This window comes from Peromyscus maniculatus, chromosome 8, assembly GCF_049852395.1.
Source record: "Peromyscus maniculatus bairdii isolate BWxNUB_F1_BW_parent chromosome 8, HU_Pman_BW_mat_3.1, whole genome shotgun sequence".
Lineage (NCBI taxonomy): Eukaryota > Metazoa > Chordata > Mammalia > Rodentia > Cricetidae > Peromyscus > Peromyscus maniculatus.
In genome coordinates this window covers 104,713,187-104,729,758 of record NC_134859.1, presented here as the reverse complement: position 1 = coordinate 104,729,758, position 16,572 = coordinate 104,713,187, and positions in this window count along the sequence as shown.

Here is a 16,572-nt window from a genome sequence, read left to right as displayed (position 1 = left end):
GGATATAGGAGAAGATAGAGTGTCTAAGGACGTTTCTTTTCTTTGATACAGGATCTCCTATTGCCTAGGCTGGCCTTGAACTCACTAGGTAGCTGAGGATGACCTTGAACACCAGATCCTCATGTCTTCACCCCACAAGCACTGGGATGACAGGCCTGTGGCATGATGTCTTGTTTCCGAGGTGATGCCCCCCAACTTGCTACCCCTGCCTCCAGAGCATTGGTTTATCGCTCCTAGACTTTACAATGGGACCGCCTAAGGCATGTACAGCGTGTTTCCTCTTCTAGAATCAATGTTCAGTGGGGTGCACAGATGGGGTGTGTGTTTCTACACACACCACCCAATGAACTGCTCTTCTGACTTCTATCCATATGGAATGGGCCACTTTTGCCTGATTCTGGGTCCTAGTTAGGTTTTGCCCCTGTGATAAAGACCAGGACCAAAAGCAACTTGGGGAAGAAAGGGTTTATTTGACTTACATGCCCCCATCACAGTCCGTCACTGAGGGAAGCCAAGGCAGGAACTCAAGAAGAGGCCGTGGAGGGGTGCTGCTTACTGCCTCGCTGCCTGTGACTTACTCAGCCTGCTTCCTTATAGAACCCAGGACCACTTGCCCAAGGATGTCATTGTTCACAGTGGGCTGGACCCTCCTAAGAAAAATGCCCTATCAACCTACAGGTCAATTTGATGGAGGTTTTTTTTTTTTTTTTTTTTGTATTTTCAAGACAAGGTTTCTCTGTGAAACAGTCCTGGCTTTCCTGGAATTCACTTTGTAAGCCAGGTTGGCCTCGAACTCACAGAGATCCACCTGCCTCTGCCTCCTGGGATTAAAGGCGTGCACCACTACCACCGGCCGGAAGTATCTTTTCAGTTAAGATTCTCTCTTCCCAAATGACTCTAGTTTGTGTCCAGTTGACAAAAATGGACCAGCATATTCTGTTGTTCCATAAATAGAACTGGATAACATATTGAAGCCTTCCTCCCCCTTACTCATCAAAATAGCTAGAGCATCTTTCCATTGTACAACTGTATCCAGGTTTCTTTAATTGATTATCTTTGGTGCTTCTAGTCCAGGGCTATTTGGAGAATTAAACATCCACGATGCGTCAGGCTTCCTTTGCTCATAGCCATGGATCTGCCAAAGGGAAAAATCCATCCACAGCCTCTGGCTGGCTCCTGGAGTGTCGTTATCACCCCAGGCAAGTGTCCATCGCCACTTCCAACAGCCACCACCAACAGCCAACACTGAGCCACCAAGGCTCTCGAAATGGGGCGGAGAGCCCTGGGCTCCATCTCAGTCCCGAGTACAGGGCACTCTGTAGCCTGGCAGCCAGGAATCTATTTCCTCTTCTGAGTGGAGCGCAGTGATTCAGCCTAGTGACTTCTGTGGAAAAGCCACCTTTCAGGTCTTCCCACGTTCTAAGATAGGAACCCTTCCTTATTTGTCCCTTGGCTGACAAAGAATGTCCCTCAACGAAAATCAAGTAAACAAGCCACGCCTCTGTCCTGGATAACCTGACCAAGTGAAAACAGGGGGTTGGTTCCAACCATTGTGCTGTCTCCACAGAAAGGACTCATTAAGAAGCCCCAGGGACACAGTTTATTCCAAGGAAAATGTTCTCGAGCCTACACATCCTGAGGTATGATGATGTCACTTCCTCAAAAGAGCCCTGTCAGGATATTAGCGTCTTTTGTTTTTTTCTGAGACAGGGCACTTTGCCCTCTGGCTCTGTACTGGGCACAATCTCCTCCAGCCCCCTTCCCCGGCCACCTAGAGTCAGGCAGCTGGGAAACGCCAGCTTCACTGGGGATCCCTAGGGCGCAAAAGATCCCAAAGAGCTGGTCAGTCTCCAAGTCACATGCAGACTGGAAGACGAGAAGACGAGAAGACGTGCTCTGTGAAGCAGCTGTCACGGATTCCAATAACGGACAGGGGCCAGGACCAGAGCCAGTGACCTTGAAGACATCATCTTTGCCAAAGTCTACACCTATCATCCCAGAACTAGGGAGGGAGAGGCAGGAAGATCAGGGATTCAAGGTCATCCTAACTGCATAGCAAGTTCAGGGCCAGCCAGGGCTACCTAGACCCTTTTTAACACAAAAGAAAGTTCTTTCCCAGGAGAGCACTGAGCATTTTGGTCTTTTTGAGAGTAAGCCTGAGGCTGGAGAGATGGCTCAGTGGTTAAGAGAGTAAGCCTGGCTTCCCCAGACAATTCCAGACACCCCTCAGACTTCCCCTAATAAAAGTGGTAACTGTAGGAGCCAGCAAGATGGCTGTGTGGCTTGTCACACAGGCATAACAACCTGAGTTTGATCTTGGGGATCCACATAAAGATAGAAGGAGAGAACTGACTCCACGGGTGTCCTCTGACCTCCGCATGCGAGTTCCGGCACATGCACAACAGCAATAAATAACTTTTTATAGCCAGATGGTAGTGGCACACACCTTTAATCCCAGCACTTGGGAGGCAGAAGCAGGCAGATCTCTGAGTTCGAGGCCTGGTCTACAGAGTTCCAGGACAGCCAAGGCTACACAGAGACTCTTTCTCGAAAAAAAAAAAAAAAAAAAAAAAAACATTTTTTCTTAAAGATAATGGTGTCTTTCTACGTAGTGCAGGTTGGCCTCAAGCCTGTGGCAATCCTCCTGCCTCAGCCTCTTGAGTGCTGATATTACAGATGTGAGCCACCACATCTGGCTAATAACCACTGAAATGAGAGATCATTAGGGATATGAAATGTCATGTGTCTATACAACGGTCTCTCTCTCTCTCTCTCTCTCTCTCTCTCTCTCTTTATACATAAGAGGGAAGGACCTGGGAGCACCTGGGATCAGGGTACCTCCCACCAGCCTAAAGGAGGCCTCTTGGCCCAAGCTTCTTTGCCAAAGGCGTCCCAGGTGCCTGCCTTGGGTTGTGGTGACATGCTCTAATACAAACCACAGGACACTGGCTGAGGAGAGTGGACATGCTCAGCAACACAGAGACTTCATTGAATGGATTTAGTTAAAGAGTGTGATGGTGTATGCCTATAATCCCAGTACTAGGAGGCTGAGGCGGGAGGATCAAGTGTTGAAGGCCAGCTTGGACTAGTCTAACCAGATCCTATCTCAAAAAAAAAGAGAGCATGTTCAGTTGCTACTTATCAGCTAGGCTGGAAAACGACTGCTGAATGTGGATGGAGGTGTGCATCTGGGGGTGACAGAACTGGCAGCTGTAAACCACAGTGCAAATGTCAAGCCCACATAGCCACACTCAGAGAGCACAATGCGGCCAGCAGGTGAAGTCCGCGGCCCAAAGGCCTTTGTAGATGCAGTGGATGGTGCTGTGCCATTGGCCCTGCAGAACTCCCGAGAGAAAGCTGTGTCAGCAAGACAGCCTAGCCCGGACCAGCCAGTGAAACCCCGGGGCTTGTGAGACAGCCCCCCGCAATGTGAGAAGGTCATGACCTTCTCATAACTCTCAGTGTTCTCCCTTCTGTCCCCTTCCTATGTTCTGATGTGGTCTACAGACGGAGTCCCGTTTCTTTCCACTTTGTGGGTTTTTTCAATATTTCTCTCTCCCTCTCTTGACTTCATTAACTGAGCAAAAAGCAGAATGGGGATCTATAGAAGAAATTGTGTGTGTGCATATGTGTGGTATGTAGCATGTTTGTGTGTTTGTGATGTGTGTGTATGTGTGTAGTGTATATTGTGTACTGTGTGGTGTGTTTGCATGTGTGTTGTGGTGTGTAGTATATGTGTAGGGGATATGGGGTGAGGTGTTTAGTTTCCATGTAGGTCTATGTGTGTTTGTGTGTGGTGCATGTGTCTGTGTCTTTAATATTTGTACACTTTTTCATTTAAAATCATGCAAATGTACCTGTGTGGCAATGCATCCCTTTAACCCAGTACCAGAGGCAAAGGCAGACAGATCTCCATGAATTAGAGGCCAGCCTGGTCTATATAACAAGTTCCAGGCCAGCCAGAGCTATAAAGATGTTATCTCAAAAAACAAAACCAAACAAATAAAATCAGTTAAAGTCAGTTAAAGATTGAGACTCTTCGTTTTAGCCCTGAGAGTCTGGCATGACCTCCAGTCAATCAGGCACGAGGTAGCTGAGCGAATTGCTAAGTCTCTGGCCCTGGCCCTGCATCCTCAGCACACTAGGAGCAGCTGAAAGAAAGGCGCAGCTCAGGAAAGCTGGCCAGAGCTGAGTGCTCCAACCCACCCGGAGCTTTGTCCCCTCCCAAAGGGCAGCAGCAGGTGCCTGAGGAAACAAGACTCTTTGTCCTGACCCTAAAGTCAATAGCGCTCTCCACCTGTCAGCTGGTTTCCTCCAGCATTAGGACTCTGAGGGAGATCATATGCCTCAGGAGATTGTGTGAGCTTTCTCAAGCGAGACACACATTAACTGCTCATGTACACAGAATAAAACTGTGGGCCAGACGGGGCAGGACCAGAGTGTTCACCAGAGGATGGAGTATGGCTATGGTAGTTTGAATGTAATGGGCCCACCTAAGCTAATAGGGAGTGGCACTATTAGGAAGTATGGCTTGGGTGGAGTAGGTGTGGCCTTGTTGGAGGAAGTGTGTCACTGTGGGGGGTGGGCTTTGAGGTCTCATATATGCTCAAGCCACACCCAGTGTCTCAGTTCACTACCTGTTGTCTGCCTAAGCCGGGTGTGTGTGTGTGGGGGTGCACACTTTCAATCCCAGCACTTGGGAGGCAGAGGCAGGTGGATCTTTGTGAGTTCGAGGTCAGCCTGGTCTACAAAGCGAGTTCCAGGACAGCTAGGACTGTTACACAGAGAAATCCTGTCTCAGAGGAAAAAAAAGACACCTGCCTGCATCCTGCATGCTGCCTTGCTTCTGCCATAACAATAATAGACTAAACCTCTGGACTATAAGTGAGCCACCCCAACTAAATGTTTTCCTGTATAAGAGTTGCCAAGGTCACGGTGTCTTTTTACAGCAACTAAGACATAAGTTGGTACCAGAAGTGTCTTAGGGTTTCTGTTGCTATGAAGAGACACTATGACCGTGGCAACTCTTATAAAGGAAAACATTTAATTGGGTGGTTTACAGTTCAGTGGTTCAGTCTGTTATCATCATGGTGGGAAATGTGGTGGCACACAGGCAGGCATGTGAAGAGCTGAGAGTTTTACATCTTGTTATATAAAACCTCCTCCAAATAGGTCAGACCTACTACAACCAGGCCACACCTCCTAACAGCGCACTCTGTGTGAGCTTATGGGGGTCAATTACAATCAAACTACCACAGGGGTTAGGGCGCAGCAGGAAGGTGATTGGCAGGACTGCAGCTTGGTATCTCTCAACTCTGGATCTTAACCTCCCCTTCCTTCCTTGGAACAGAAGTGGAGGTGCTTCTCTTGATTTCCAACAAAATTACATAGGTATTTTTCAAAGGCACACGAAAGGTCTTGGGCTCCTTTATTCCCTCCCTTATTTGTGTTATGCCCAGATTGCAGGGACCCCCAAAGACCGCCATGGAGACCAAATCTGTTTGCAAGAGCAAAGAGCCTTTATTGAAGCTTGAGCTTGGACCCTCCGTGTGTCCAGCATAGCAGAGCGCCGAGCCCAGGTCAGGTAGGGTTTTTATTATAGCAGAGGTTGGGAGTGAGGGGATTTCTAGGGTTCAGGACCCTGATTGGCTGACATTTGTCTAGGGATATCTTGACGAAAGGGGAATAGGGTTCGTGCTGGGCCCAGGGACATCTGGTGATCTTATCTAACAGTTGCAATGTTTGGAGTGTCAGATACAGCACCCCCACCCCTTAGATGCTGGCCCATCCCTGAGTGGTATCAGCTTATGGCTTTTTCCTGGAACTACCCGGTACTGTCTGCCGGTAAACCGAAAGTCAGGCCTACTTTTTAGCTGGTTTTTATTAAGCCTGTCATGGCAGCTGTGTGGCTAAGCTGCTTGGGCCCCATAGTTTGCAGAAGAGTTCACCTCTCTTAAGCCCCCTTCTGGAGTTTTACAATTGGGGTGCAGTTTCCTCAGTTCCTGTTACTTATCACTAGAGGGTAAGAAATCATCTAAACAGGTCAGGTGAGAGGCTCAGTGGGCAGAGGGTTTGCCACCCAAGCCTGACAGCTGAATGAAAAAAAGAAACAGAAAGGAAAGGATGCTGCTGCTCCTGGGTATGATGGAGGAGCAAGTTTATTGTAGATAAAAGGGAGAGCATAGACAAGACAGAGACATCCGGGAGAGTCCAGAATGGACATGACCAGACTGAGCTGGGCCATGTCGGGAGAGGGGGGAAAGAAGGAGAAGGAAGAGAGGGGAACCAGGGGCAGCAGCCAGGAGGGCAAAGTACAAAACAGGTGGAGAACCAAAATGTCTGGATTATAGAGGGAAGAGCCTCTCGGGGAAGGGCAGCCTAGCCCCAGGGCTGGAGAGTTCAGGGTACACACCCTGTAACAGTTAGGGACTGACTATCTGTTGGGAGAACCTGAGGCCAGGTCTGCTTTGATGTGTTAAATAGGCACATCAGCCATTTGTCCAGGGTTTGAGACTGAACAACTTGAGTTCAATCCCGGATCCCAAGGTGGCAAGAGAGAATGGGTTCACAGTGGTATACATGAGCCTGTACACACACACACACACACACACACACACGCACGCACGCACGCACGCACGCACGCACGCACGCACGCACGCACGTAATAAAAAATAAAAATTGGGAAATAAATGTAGCAATTCACCTAAAGAGACTTTCTGCAGAGATACCTCCCATTTTCAGCTAAAAGCCTCTCCCTTCCTCTGGCGGTCTGCAAGCCCTAGATTCTGATCACTTCAAGGTAAATTTTCGGGGAGCGCCTGTATACTTAATAGTCATTAAAACCGACGCTCTTTTCTCTTGCTAGTCTATGCTTTCTGTCAGTGTGCTGATGACTGAAGACGAGGGCAGAAGCCTGGTGTGGTGGTGCACACTTGGGAGGCAGGAGGATTTCTGTGAGTTCACAGCCAGCCTGGTCTGCATAGAGTTCCTGGTCAGCCAGGGCTCCATGGTGAGCATGCAGGAGCATATTGTATAGAAGAAAACTATTTTTTCTCTCGACAAAGGACCCAACATCCTTTTATGAAATAATGATTAGTCTAAAAGTTTTGTAAAATCTGGGAGAATGAGAAATATTAGGTAACAGAAAGAGAATAGAGAGTGTAACGTATTTATTTATTGGGCTGGGCACTGTATCAGGGCTCTGTGCTTACTAGGCAAATACTCTACCAAATGAACCATGCTGCCAGCCCAGCATAGTTTAGTATAGGCCTACTAGATACCAAAGAGTTTGCCAACATTCCCGACTTGAATCCTGAGTTAGGAGAATGGATTCATCCATGGCCAGGGACTGCCCAAGGTTACAGGCCACTATTCACTTTTCATTCATAAATACTGTGGTATACGCTCAGGCCCTGTGCTGGTACCGAGGACTCATCAGGAGGGAGGGAGAGAGGGAGGGAGGGAGGAAGGGAGGGAGGGAGGGAGGGAGGGAGGGAGAGAGAGAGAGAGAGAGAGAGAGAGAGAGAGAGAGAGAGAGAGAGCGCTCTGGATGAGGTCCCAGCTCTGGCTGTCACCAGACTGGTTTCCTTCTGGCAAGTGAAACACCATGGGTCTGTCTCAACTTTGTGTTCTGCCCCAGGCCAAAGATAACTTGTTATCTGACTGTCAGACAACTGAGGACTAAGAGCTGAGTCCAGCCTGAGCTCAGGACCAGGAAGTTCCTGATTTGACCTTCACAGAGAAAAGCCGCTCTGCTTCTCCAGGTTGCCATTGCCTTTGGGTTCTTCCCAGCTCAGACCCCGGCCTGTCCTTCAGAGTTATTGGAGTCTCAGAACCCAGCCACAGGCTGCTTGGCCCCCCCCACCCCCCCACCCCCCACCCCGTGTGAGGCCACCACACAATAGAATTAGGCCTCTTTGCTTTTATGGCAGGAAACAAACAAGGTCAGGGCATGGCTCAGGCAGGATGCTTGCCTAGGATGTGCAAGGCCCTAGATTCTGTCCCCATCACCCATGATGCCTCCCCACCCCAAAGGATGAAAATCCCAGGGTTGGGGGCTGGAGAGATGGCTCAGTGATTAAGAGCACTGCCTGTTCTTCAAGAGGAGACCAGGTTAAATTCCCAGAACCCACATGGTACTTCACAACTGTCTATAACTCCGGTTTCAGGGGATCTGACACCTTCACACCAATGCACATAAAATAAAGTTAAATAAGTTATTATTTTAAATCCTAGGGTTGGTGCCTCTGGGTTTAGGCAGAAAGGAAGTGAAAAAAATTATCATTTATTTTGTATGTATGTGTATATACAAGCAAGAACAGGCTCATGAATGCCACAACACACGTGCAGGGATCAGAGGGCAACTTGCAGGAGTTGGTCTCTTCTACTGTGTGGATCCCAGGAGTCAAACTCAGGTCCTCAGCTTGGTGACTGGTCACTGAGCCATCTTCAATACTCCCCACCTGGTTATTCTTTTGAGACAGGGTCAAATGTAGCTGGGCTGGCCTCCAACCTGAGGCATACAGGAAGACTAAAGGTGGAGGCCAATATGCTCAGCCTAAAAAGAAACTTCTTGATGAAGAGAGTGAGAAGAACTGGAAAGGACCAGGGTGGGGAAGAGCCTGAAGAGATGGGTGGCAGGTAGGAGGGCCAGCCAGGGTGAGGGGTGGGGGATGCGGGGTGGGGGATGCGGGGTGGGGGGATGTCTCATTCTTCTAATAGCCTCTCAGAGAGTCTGTGTGCTGGCACTCTTAGAGGCTGGGTGTGGGAGACCCACTCCCACTTTTATCCCAGGGTACTCTTGAGGAGGGAGAAGTGAGAAATATTTAGATAGAAGGATACAGGAGAGAGAAATAGATAGAAACACAGGATAGCTCAGGAGGGCCTGGATCCTTATCCACCAGCCCCTTCTGTCTCTTCTAAAGGGCCTTTTAAAGGAATGCCAAAGAGCAGGGCAAAAGACCTCCCTGTGCTAGATCAAAGCACACCACACACCGAAGTGCAGACCCTTCCAAACACCTGGTAACTGTAGATGTAACCAATTGTCTTATTAAATAAGAAGCACAGAACCAATGTAAAAGAGAAAGCCAAGAGGTCAGAGCTCAGAGCTAAAATCTCACCCTTCCTCCTGCGGTGCTCCTACCTCTCCGAAAGAGAGCTACTTCCTGTGTGTTTGTCTTTAATATAGTCTTTCTGTTCTGCCTTCTCATTGGTTGTAAACCCAAACACATGACTGCCTCGTCACTGCCTGTAAGTACAGCCCTCCAGGTCTTAAAGGCGTATGTCTCCAATGCTGGCTGTATCCCTGAACACACAGAGATCTATGGGATTAAAGGCGTGCCGCCGCCGCCGCCGCCGCCGCCACACTCTTTCTATGGCTCTAATAGCTCTGACCCCTGGGCAACTTTATTTATTAACATACAATGAAAATCACATTTCAGTACAAATAAAATACCACCATAGGTAACCACGCACGTGGTCAAGCAATCCTCTAATGCAGCTCTGCTGGGTAAAGCAAGCTCAGATCTCACTAGGAACTTTTGTGGGCCTCCACAATTCCCCCTTCTTGATATAAAAAAGGCCCCCCCAGGCCCCTCAGATAGACTGTGCCTGTATAGGTTGTCCTCCTTGATTGATCTTCCTTACCTGTCATGGAGATACACTTTCCATTAACACTTTCTATCAAGCATACTCTGGCTTAGGTTGGAAGCTATCAAGAAGAAAGTTGCCCATCTTTGACTACCAGCCTCTGGCAGGAGAGGGTACAGAGCCTAACTCAGCTCTGGCCCAGGTCCCTACTGAGCTTGCAAATATCCATATCAATCTCCATAGCTGCCACACCTCCCAGTAAAGGAGTAGAGGATAATAAAGATAGAATGTCCTTTGTGGAATAGGTCTAAGATGATTACAGCAGTCTTAGCTGCACCAAGCCTTTTTCCTGGATCAAAACTCCCCTAACAGATGTTTGGTAAAACTTTCAAGAGACTATTTTGTTTTTGTTTTTTTTTTTAATTTATTCATTCATTCATTTATTTATGTATGTATTTATTTGTTTGTTTGTTTGTTTGCTTGTTTATTATGTATACAGTATTCTGTCTACATGTATGCTTACAGGCCAGAAGAGGTCACTGGATCGAATTATGGATGGTTGTGAGCCACCATGTGGTTGCTGGGAATTGAAATCAGGACCTCTGGAAGAGCAGACAGTGCTCTTAACCACTGAGCCATCTCTCCAGCTTTCAAGAGACTATTTTTATTCTCAAAAGAAAATTGTCATTTCAAAGTATCCACTCAAGTAAACAAAAACCCATGCTAATTATAAAGACACTTTTACAAACTAACTGGATTGTGGGAGGCTTATCCCTTTTGGGAGGCCTACCCCTTTCTAAACAGAAACAGAAGAGTGGAAACTTTTAGGAAGAAGACAGAAAAGCTTCCCTAATTATGACACCTTCTTTAATTATATTTTGGGCTATCATAAAAAGTGTTTAAATATATCTGAAGATAAAACATATTCCTTTAAAAATTAATGTTACCTAATTTGTCTCAACAGCTATTGATGGAGTAATAAAAACAATTCTAGTATGAACTCACATTTAACATTTACACTTTTCACAGACTTATATTCAACATTTACACCCTACACAAACCCACATTCAACATATACTTATTTATACTTTTCACAAACTTATATTCAAAAGGAAACTCGATGGGACTATTTTATAGACTTTACTTAGGGTTTTTGTTGTTTTGTTTTTTGTTGTTGTTGTTTTTTGAGACAAGAGTTTCTCTGTGTAGTTTTGGTGCCTATCCTGGAACTAACTCTGTAGACCAGGCTGGCCTCGAACTCACAGAGATCCACCTGGCTCTATCTCTGGAGTGCTGGGATTAAAGGTGTGTGCCATCACTGCCCAGCTTATTTTATAGACTTTAACACATATCTAGAAGAGATTTCTTAGAAGAACTATTTACCAAACTAATATTCAAGAGGGAACTCTATTAGCAAACATCTAGATAGAATCTCTTTATCTTAAAGTCTTTTTTTAAATTTTTTTAATCTTAAAATCTTTTTTTTTTATTTAGAAAGGGTCTCTTAACAGAACTAATTTATATTCAAAAGCAAACTCTATGAGCCAACAACTAGAAGAGGTTTCTTTCTTTCTTTTTTTGGGGGGAGGTGGGGGGGTGTTCGAGACAGGGTTTCTTTGCGCCTTTCCTGGAGCTCACTTGGTAGCCCAGGCTGGCCTGGAACTCACAGAGATTCGCCTGGCTCTGCCTCCCGAGTGCTGGGATTAAAGGCATGTGCCACCACTGCCCGGCTAGAAGAGGTTTCTTAACTGAACTGTTAATAAGACAGAAAGTATGCAAATCATTTCTAAAGTTTGGAGTTTGTAGTCAGCTTTGTTATCATTCTGAAAGTTTGCTTGAGAGTTTGATGTCAGAGCCTAATTCATCTAAACTTGACTGAGGGTAAAACTCCCTCTTCTTAATTTTTTAAAGCTGCTTTCTAAGATTACCATGAGTTCTTTAATGATGTCAATGATTCCCTCTTGTATCTTAAGCACAACTCAATCCTGTAAGCAATTTCCTGGTGTAAGGACCAATTTCCCTTGTTTTCTAAAAGACTTAAAAGTAGCTTGTTGACAAACAGTATTAGCATTTTAATTATCTCCTGAGAGGTAAGCTGTTCACCTGTTTTTAGTTCTCAGGAGGTAAGGCTAAGCTTTCTAACATCGCTTTGAAAAGAAATGGCGTTTTGAGCTGAAAAAATTAGAGTTTTAGGGCAGTATTGCCATTTTGAGCTGAAAAACTACATTTTCCCATACTGCCTTTCTCTATATCACCATGCTGTTACATTATATACTACATTTCCCAGACTGCCTTTTGGATCTGGGAGAAATTTTTTGAGACAAGGTTTCTCTGTGTAGCTTTGCACCTTTCCTGGAACTCACTCTGTAGCCCAGACTGGCCTTAAACTCACAAAGATCTGACTGGCTCTGCCTCCCAAGTGCTGGCAAGATTTTGCTCTTTTACCACGAGAGATTTCTGTTTTCCCTGAGCTGGCATTGACAGGAGTATTCCTAACATTTCATCTGACACTTTTCCTAGAGCAGGCTGTGCATTCAGACAGGTGCTTTGGTACCAGAAGCAAAAACCCCTGAGGGCTTGCTCCCCTGCCTTTCAGGGTCAGTAAAAGAAAATGAAAGTTGTGGTATTGTATTCCACCAAATATTGTGCATGCTAATAAACTTATCTGGGGTCAGAGACAGAGCAGCCATAATACTAAACATAAAGGATAGGCAGTGGGAGCACACACCTTTAATCCTAGCATTCCAGAGACAGAAATCCATGTGTTCAAGGATACAGACAGGCATGGTGACCCATCTCACCTTTAATCCCCAAAAGCAAGCCTTTAACTCCAGGGAGTGGTGGTAGAAAGCAGAAAGGTATATAAGGCGTGAGGACCAGAAATTAGAAGCATTTGGCTGGCTAAGCATTTAGCTGGTTAAGCATTCAGGCTTTTGAGCAGCAATTCAGCTGAGACCCATTCTGGATGAGAACTCAGAGGCCTTCAGTCTGAGGAAACAAGACCAGCCAAGGATCCGGTGAGGTGAGGTAGCTGTGGCTTGTTCCGGTTCTCTGATCTTCCAGCATTCACCCCAATAACTGGCTCAGGTTTGATTTTATTAATAAGAACTTTGAAGATTCCTGCTACAGAAAGTAGTTGAAATAAAAGTTTTTTTCAGCTCTTTCAGAGAGATTCCCTTCCTGATAGATCTTTGTCTTGTCCTGGCTTATCTTCTCCCCCAGATACAGAGTCCCTGATGCTGCAGCCAAGGCTCAGCTTCACTGTTTCCTCCACACCAGCAGCTTCTCTCCAGGTCCCATGCGGCTCCATACTTTGGGGAGGAGGCTGCCCTTGCTTGGCTCTCCTGAGCATCTATGGCTAGGCTCCAGCCACAGGGGATTCTGGCTGCTGTTTTTCTAACACTGGCTTGAAGGAGAGACAGGACTAGCAAAGAGGATTTGTCATATTCCAAGACGTTTTTTTGTTTTTTTTCTAGAGCAGTTATAAGTGATTTTTCCCATACCGGTGTTATTTTCAGGTCAATCTAATTTTTACCTTACAGAAAGAGAAAAAAAAATCCGAGAAAGAAAAGGTCTGAAAAGCTTTCAGTTTTTTAGAGAGAGATATTATAAGTTTTTGCCAAGAAAGTTTTCAGTTTTTGAGAGAAAGGTTATTAAGTTTTCCCCCAAAACTTCTGTTCTCTAAACTTTTGACTTCATGGCCAAACAGAGACTAATTCTGATGGTATGATGTTTTCATACAGTAACAATGTCAGCAGAGTGAAAGTTTTTATTTTACCTACAACTACCTCAGGGAAAACTCTTTCCTCTGCCACTTAAGACTCAGATTTAAGCTGTTCACAGGCCAAAACCTTCCACAAGAATCTTTTTCTGCCCATTTTCTTTCATCTTTGATAGATTTTTCTGATTCTTCCCCAGGATTTTGCATTCATAGCCCATAGTTGGAAAATCAAGGACATAGTTTCTCCATCTTGTTGCTTATCTTATCCTAATTTTTTTTCTTAAACTATATTCCTAACCCAATACTTCTATGTTCTACCTTTCATTTTTTTTTAATTTTTATAGATAAAAATTAAGAGAGAGAGAGAAAGAAGCCTAGATAAAAAGAGAGATATGCTGCAGCCTCGCTTTTCAACTTTGGCGTTCTACCGCCTAACTTTCACTCCCAAAAATAGAACAACCCCATCTTAATTTACATAATCAGACATGCCCAAACTTCCCACGGGGCCCTCAACCCCCCTTTCACCAAGTCCCTGGACCCTGTTCATGGTGCCATCTGTGGGAGACCCACTCCCACTTTTATCCCAGGGTACTCTTGAGGAGGGAGAAGTGAAAAATATTTAGATAGAAGGATACAGGGGAGAGAAACAGATAGAAACACAGGATAGCCTTGGGAGGGCCTGGGTCCTTATCTACCAGCCCCTTCTGTCTCTTCTAAAGGGCTTTTTAAAGGAATGCCAAGGGGCAAGGCAAAAGACCTCCCCTTGCTAGATCAAAGGATACCACACACCCAAGTGCAGACCCTTCTAAACACCTGGTAACCATGTGCGTGGTAAAGCAATCCTCTAATGCACCTCTGTTGGGTAAAGCAGGCTCAGATCTCACTAGGAAACCTTTGTGGGCCTCCACAGCCGGGCTCAAATTCAGGGCCTGGGGGAGAAGAGACACCCCACACACGTTTCGTGGGTAAATACTTTGCCCCCTGTGATGGGTGGGGACAAGCAGTTCTATAAATCACTGAGACCAAGAATGGGAACATGGAGGAGAGTCATAAGCAAACAAATAAATACCAAGGGCCTCTTGGTGACAGGGGTGAGTCTCTTTCAAACCTGACTCCACTAGAACTGTCCCTGTGAGCTCAGAAAGGGTGGAGGGCTAGACTTTGTGGCCATTGGTTGGATCTGGACCCACCCACCAGACACACTTGTGGTTGTGTCTATGAGGAACTTTCTAGAGAAGTCTGACTCAGCAGGGAAGAACCACCCTGAATGACCAAAAGGAGAAATCAAGCTGAGCACCCATGCTCATCCTTTGAGTCTTCACTGGGGATCCACGTGACCCCCTGCATGATTAAACCTCAGATTGTGAGCCCAAATAAACCCTCCCTTCTTCAAAATTCTTTAAAATAAAGGTGTGTGTGTGTGTGTGTGTGTGTGTGTGTGTGTGTGAGAGAGAGAGAGAGAGAGAGACAGAGACAGAGACAGAGACAGAGACAGAGACAGACAGACAGAGACAGAGAGAGAGAGAGAGAGACTGTGAGACCCTCTGGAACTGGCGTGGTTGTAGCCACTTGGCATTGGTGCCAGGGATTGAATTCATGTTCCCCAGAGCAGCAGGCATTCTTAGCCACTGAGATGTCAGCCCCTAAGCTGCTGCTTGTCAGTGTTTGGTCACAGGGATAGGGAATCTAATACAAGGGCTTCCTGGAATTCAGTTGTAGATAAAAAACTAACTTTGCCAGTTCTGGGCGCTGTTAGTGGCCAAGGCACATTCCCTCAGACATCTTGAGAATCTCTTTTGTCTTCAGAGCTAGGGAGGCCAGATGAAACACAGGAGCAGCCATAATTACACAGGAACCCTCAGCTAAACTTTTTAAACATAGGCTGCCTCATGCAGTATTTAGTCATGGTTCTACTGCGCGCCCTGTACCTTTAATTCTAAATCTGAATGAGGGTCTCAAAATATTTCCCCTAAAACATACTTTTTACCTTTTTCTTTACTGAAAGCCCTACTCCCCTCCACTGGCTGTCCCTGCCCCCTCCACTGGCTGTCCCTGACTCACTGAACCTTCCAGGCCTCCAGCTCCTTCTCTCTCCGTCCTCTGAACCCTGTACCCTTTCTCATAATTTTCTAGGTAAGTCAGGGAGTGACTGCCACTTCTTTCTGGAAGAAAACACTTTCTGTTTCTATTTTGTATTGAGATAAGGTCTCCTGTTGCCAAACTGGCCCGGAACTTTCTAGGTGAAGGGAGATGACTTTGAACTCCTGATCATGCCTTCTCCTTCTTGCCTGGTTTTATTGGACTAGTGGAAAGTATATAGCTCTCTCTCTCTCTCTCTCTCTCTCTCTCTCTCTCTCTCTCTCTCTCTCTCTCTCTCTCTCTCTCTGTGTGTGTGTGTGTGTGTGTGTGACAGGGATGGAACACAGGGCCTTGTGAATTCTGAGCAAGCACCCGCTCTTCTACTGAGTGACGTGACACACACACACACACACACACACACACACACACACACACACACCCTGCTTTTGCTTTCCTGGCATTCCCTCCCTCCAGTAAGGATCCTTCACGCTTTATGCCGTGCCCCTTCTGAGATGACTGCCAAGGAGCTGTGGAATCCACTTCACAAAAAAGGAAATAGAGATTGAGACATGGTATTGCAGGGTCTCCCCACCCAGAACTACAGTAAAACTAAGATTTGAACTTAAAAGAAGATGCAGAGCCTTTCGTGTTTAGTGAAAATAACACATGGAGATTGGTACCGCCCCCAGAACTACTCCAGGGTGGACCACAGCCACCTGGGCCTCGGCTTTCTCTACCCTTTTGGTAAATAGCAACTTACAGAGGCTGTGAGAGTTGCCCCCCTTCCTACCAGGACACGGCTAAGTATATCTATAATCTTGCCTGCGTCAGAAGTGTCAGGTGGGGACAGGACTGTACTTCTCATGAGAAGCCACTTAGTCTGGCCAGACAGACGTCACATCACATCCGGCAGGACCGCCCGGCTGTGGCTTGGGATGATGTAGGCTGTCTTTGGTTCAAGGTCTCAGAGTGCACAGAATGAAAAGCAGCTAGGAGAGTTTTGGGGACAGAGCTGTAGATTTAACGTCTTCTAGAACTGTCCAGACGGAAGCTAACAAATTGGCTGTCCTGTGAGGGTAAAGAAATAAAACATTAAAGATAGTTCTCCTTGTTGAACAAAAAGGGAAGCCCCTCCCTCTCTTGTCTGTTCCTAAGGTCTCTGCAGTCTCCACGGGAGTGTAAAC